This window comes from Hesperophylax consimilis, chromosome 17 (assembly GCF_061612785.1).
Source record: "Hesperophylax consimilis isolate HC1 chromosome 17, BYU_Hcon_1.0, whole genome shotgun sequence".
Taxonomy (NCBI): Eukaryota; Metazoa; Arthropoda; class Insecta; order Trichoptera; family Limnephilidae; genus Hesperophylax; species Hesperophylax consimilis.
The window spans coordinates 15005556-15011645 of record NC_142852.1 but is presented as its reverse complement, the minus strand read 5'-3'; the positions used below and the strand labels follow the sequence as shown (position 1 = coordinate 15011645).

Below are 6090 nucleotides of genomic sequence, written 5' to 3'. Positions count from 1 at the left end.
CTAGGGCGATACTGAGAGCATCGTCCATTCACGAACTTGCCGCAAATATATTGCATTTACATATACTTATAATAATGCCGGGATTAGAACCCGCGACCTTTGGTTTTTTAGTCGAGAGCCTTACTCTTCGACCACAAAGGCCGTCAAATTAATTAAATCACCACTTATATTTCTCATTTATTCGCTTAATATTAGTCAGGATCAGTAATTTGGAACGCGCCACATGATGTTAAGTTTGGTAGAATAGAAAAAATTTATTTTCTGAACCTGTTAGATTTGAAGTCCTACCATTAAATAAACTACTTACAAAAGAATGAACGATTGCAGGATAGTCATATTATTTTTTGTTCCGTTTCATGTACTAATGTGTTTTGTCTATGGTCGTATTTGTCTTTGACATCATTTTACCCATGGACCTATCTGTCATCACACGTCTCTCAATTTTCAATTAGTTTTTCAATAATTAAATTAGAAAAATACCCGCAACTGGCGATTCATGCTCGTCAACACAAAAACGAATGTGCATATATATGTCTCATTCTAACCAATCAGTCGAAACGGTAAGTGCAATTACTTTTATGTTGCGACCTCGTGAGACATTTATTCAATTAACAATCTCAACAGGACTTGAAACTGTAATACCGGTTGTTTTGATCTCATTTCTACGTTTAGTACCCACCATTATAAAAAATAATCCACATCTCAAAAAACCGTAGTTGAGTCCCGGTATATCAGTAGCTCCGTATCCTCGCTAAGTACGATATGCATCACTCAAATTTAAGCAGACAAAATCGGCGGCTCAATCCTTGAGCCGCAAAGCAGTTCCATTTAAAGACGGCAAGCCGTTTGGAGTGACACTTGTTAAGTAGACATTTACATAAATAATACCTGCTTTCTTCGTCTCACAGAAATTTACGTACATTGCCTACTTTTATCATTATCAAATTTAATGCCTCATTGAGCTCAAACTCACTCTAAAACAGTCCGGTAAGGTATTTAAAAGATTTTATAAGTTCTAATGTGGCAACAGTTTGTGTTCAGCGGTTATTTTGTCATAATTTTATTAATATAATTGAAATCCTTATTCCCACCACAAACCCGATAAATATTTTGACATCTGCTGATTATGAGTTTCATCGAATTTCTGTCGTCGTTGATTACATCATTTAAGGTGAGATATCAATATTTTATACTCGAATTACAAATATTTTAACACATAAAGACGTGTTCTATAATAAAAACAACTGTTCGATTCACTGTTCACAGTAATTATCCAGAAAATCGTTAATGACTTTTAACGTTCATTCAAATTAAAAGAAAAAGGGTGAAAGGGTTAAAAGCAACCGATATTTACACACCTTTTTACATGTGATAAGTATAACGAAAGCATTAAGCAAATTAAACTCGTGATTCGTTAATCGAGGCAATACTGTTTTCAATCAGAGGGGCGACGATTTCATTTCTTTTATTAATGAAATCGCGACAACAATATACATGAGTTTGGTTTTGCAAAGATATCAATACACGTTTCTCTATGAAAATCTTATTTATGAAAACAACAATATGTTGGTGATATCTATAGAACTTATATACGGATTATATGCCTAACCGCGTTTAAAAACCACTGATATACCGAGCGTCAGACCCATTTTTGTACTTGATATCCGCTTAACTAGCACATCATACATACAAGTATTTAAAGCCCAACTAACTAGATAGTATTACAATAATCAACCGTTGGAAAAATAAACTGAATTATTATTAATGTTTGCAAAACCTGTCCATAAACAAGCTTATTCCATTTATGGGTGTATTATTTTAAATATGTGTTTTTGTTATTTATAGTGCTCCTCTCACTAGATAAAATTATATTTCATGCTATCGAATTGTTATAAATTACGATCTTGAAGCATTTTTGCATTCAAACTTCAATAAAATCCAATGTCTTGGATTAATATTCACGACAGAGTAGTCATCAAGTGCCATAGTAATATGGCATATCAACGATTATTTCGTTTTCCAGAATATCATGCTAAAATCAGAATTAAATTGCAGTTCACCTGAAATGGATCTTGTGACCTTAGATGTCGGTGTCATAAAGTCAGAACCGGACACTATCTCCCAAGAAGAATGTCCAACATCACCTTTTGAAGCACTATTGCCGTTTGGGACTGTCAAACAGGAGACCGATGAAGCTACTGCGATCGAGTGTGTCCCATGGACTCTAGTGGTAGAAGAACATGCCCAAGTATTCTCGGAAATAGATATTGATTATCCTGACATTAAAAAGGAATGTTTCGTTCATCTTGAAAGGATCGAACAAAGTCTTGGTAAGCTATTCACTTATTCTTCCGATGACCTCTCCTATCGAACATTAGTTTACCCCGCAGACTGCCGCCCTAAAAAGCTCAGGAGAAATAAAACAGACCGGTAACTTCGGTTTCGATACGTATCACCGATAGAATTTGATTTGGTTTTGATGATCTTCAGTTGGAATTCCTAATTTAAAATTAATGAATCTCAGGAACTTATACTGCACTCTCTCAATTTTTAGTTAGAGAGCTTATAAAATGGAGCCCAGATTATTGCATTATACTTAAGATTACTTCTCACCAAACCAATGAATAGCAATTTAAAGAAGTTAATTAATTTTAAATCTTTCACCGTTCTCAAAATAAACCATAAACATTTCGTGGCCTTGTTAGTTATTTCATTTATATGAGGAATAAAATATAATGCACTGTCAAAATCAATCCCAAGGTCCTTAATTTGCTCTACTCTTTTTAGGAAAATTTTGTTAATTCTATATTGATGCAATATGGGTTTTTGATTCGTGCAAAAGTTATTGTTTGACATCTTTCGATGTTAAGAAACAGTTCATTACGGGTGCACCACTCTTGTAGCCTCATAAGATTTTATTTTAATTCGTGACGGTCATTAGTAATAGTTTTGTAAATTTGAAGATCGTCTGCATATATGAGTATTTTAATATATGGAGTTATAACTCCATCAAAAACGGTAGTTATGTTGTTGATAAACAAGATAAACAATACTGGACCCAAATGTTACCCCTGTTGAACACTGGTGAAAATTTGAAATTGCTGTGAATTGTGTTAGTTGAGTTTGACTGATATTTTTCCGGTTATTCCAAGGATTCTTAGTTTATGTATGGGTATTTTATGTGAGACTTGGTCGAAGGCTTTACTTAAGTCAGTATACACCACGTCTGTTTGAAGACGCTTGTTCATGTTATTAAAAAGATATTCCTGATATATCATTAAATTTATAAGAGTCTATCTTTTGCCATGAAACCATGTTGTCGATGTGAAATCACTTTATTAAGCTCGGGCGATAGTTTTAAGAGAAGAACGGATTCTAATAATTTAGGGATTGACGACTGTATACATATAGGTTTATAGTTAGAAATGACTAATTTGTGACCTTTTATAAATATTGGACACAGAAAACTTGTTTTCCATTGTTTCGGTAAGGTACCACTTTTTAAAGACGAGTTAACAAGTTTTGTGAGAGGAGAAGTTAAGACTGATAAACATTTGGATAAGCATATTGGAAAAATGTTATCGGGGCCTGCCGATTTGTAAAGATCAAGGGATTTTAGTTTAGTTCTAATATCACTTTCTTCAAATATAAATCGATTAAACTTGATCTTATTTTTATTTATAGCTGTTGTAGTGTCGTAACAATGGAGACTGTTTGAACAGATTCACGACTTCTTGTGGGTTATCGGCCATTTAATTATCTAAATACATGTTTGAGGGTATACTTGAATCATTGTAATTAAGCATGTTTGAAAATTTATAAATGTTCTGATAGCTGACAGAAGTCAATTCTTCGCTGTTACCGATGCATTTTTTGTAACATAACTTCATCATTTTTTGGTAATCTTTCTTAGTTCGCAAAATTTTGCATAATCATTAGCTTTATTTCTTATTACTCTAATAAGGTCGTTATTAAACCATTTTGGGTATTTATGCGAAATATTTTTAGACACGGGTAAATACAGATCGATAGCATTATTAAGAATAAAAAAAAATTATTTACCATTTCATTGACTTTTTCTTCAAAGTCCAAAAATTCCAGTGAGTAGAAGACAAAAATTGATAATTTGACTATAGTCTGTTTCGATATCGTTCGTTCACTTCGGATTTTCTACGTGTACAAGAAGTAATGTGCAAATAGAACTCCCTGTTCCAGACTAAGGAACCACTCATACATACAATATCGCAAACATACGAACGTATTTAATGAAACTAGGCACTCAAAAAAATTAAAACTCTTACAAATATATAAAAAAAATTCACATTTTTAATTAATGTTTATGAAAAAATTATTTCACTGTCGAATAGTGGGCGGGCACAAACGAATTGTTCCGCGGGCGCAATGGTGCCCGAGGGCACGGGGTTGGGAACCCCTGATGTAGACGGATGTTTTTTTATTATTGGAATGTAGAATTCAACCGTTAGAGGGGGATGATACTTTTTGATTGAGAGAATGAATTCGTCAGATGCGGATACTTTAACGGGGGAAGAATTGGAAAAATACAAGATCGAGAAGACGAGAGTTTGCACTGTATACATAGTTCAACTGCCGAAGGCTTAGAAAATTTGACATCTCGATTATTTCATGAGAAGCATGATTGATGTTGTCCGTGCACGAAGTTTTATTGTTTTCTATGTCCATGTAACATATGCTGATTTTAGTCTCCTGCCGAGATCATAGTGACATCAGGAAATTTTCTTCGGAATGTTTCAGCATCTAGGGTCTTTATAAAGTTGGGCGTCGGAAGATGGGGGAATACAGATACAGCCGATTATATTTTTTTCCTTTTTGGCAGACACCATTATGAATAGTTGTTCTAGATGTGGATTGATGCATTTGAGTTTTCTTGAATTAAATTTGTTATGTATGGATACTAACACAACACTTCCTCTAGCTTTATTGCTAGTGCTTCTATCTTTTCTATTTACGTATGTTCAAGGAAACCCAACTCCTTATTGTGTATGATTTTATTTAGCCATGTCTCAGTGAAGGTGTAAGAGTCGTAGTCCAAGTAAGGTAAGGTTGATTTCAGGTCCTGTAATTTAGTTCTTAGTCCACGTACGTTTGATAGAAAATTTTTATTTTAGAATTTAGGCTTTTGGGTACATTTTGACAATTGTTGGATTATTGGTAATTTATTTTTTTGTGGTGTCCGTTTCGCCAGATGTCTTTCTTTTTTCTAGTTCGTCTCTTAGGTCAGATAACTGCTTACGCTGTAGAATTATTTGATCATGGTAAAACCTTATATTGTTTAAAAATATGTTTCTTGCCTAGTCATATTTTATGCCACTTTGCTTCTGGAAAGTCGACATTTATTCCTCTCGGTTTGTCAACATTCCTTTTACGCATTCTATAAATTTTATGGTCTAGGTTTGTTGTTGAAATTTCAATGTCAACATTTTTTTCTTGACAGATGTTATGTTTTGCTGTCGATAACGACGATATCATTATAAATTATTTCTGTGTTTTCAGATTTCGTTTCATCAAAAATATCTGTTAGTGATTCAAAACACCCGAATGCAAAAAAGTCTTTCACAAGAAAAAACATATTTTCCCGCCCAACTTGTACCTACAGGGCTAGGAACAAAAGTGTTCTGATTACGCATATTAGAACACACACCGGCGAAAAACCATTCTCGTGCTCAATATGCACCTACAAAAGCTCTTCAAAATGGTATATGCTCTCTCATGCAAGAACCCACACCGATGAGAAACCATTCTCGTGCTCGGAATGCACGTACAAGTGCTCTATTAAAAGCAATATGGTTTCACATACTCGATCCCACACCGGTGAGAAACCATTCTCATGCTCGGAATGCACATACAAGTGCTCTCATAGAAGCAGTTTGATTTCACATACTAGAACCCACACTGGAGAGAAACCATTCTCTTGCTCGAAATGCACGTACAAGTGCTCTGTTAATAGAAGTATGGTTTTACATACTAGAACCCACACTGGAGAGAAACCATTCTGGTGCTCGGAATGCACGTACAAGTGCTCTATTAAAAGCAATATGGTTTCACATACTC

The 6090-nt window shown here is 34.3% G+C and overlaps 1 long non-coding RNA gene across 1 annotated transcript; it reads left to right on the top strand.

Moving 5' to 3' along the window:
- The first annotated feature begins 420 nt into the window (after positions 1–420).
- Positions 421–5766, top strand: LOC149416072 (uncharacterized). Its single transcript, XR_016303472.1, has 3 exons — positions 421–560; positions 2056–2330; positions 5533–5766. It is a non-coding gene; the product is annotated as an uncharacterized LOC149416072 (long non-coding RNA).
- Positions 5767–6090: the final 324 nt, after the last annotated feature.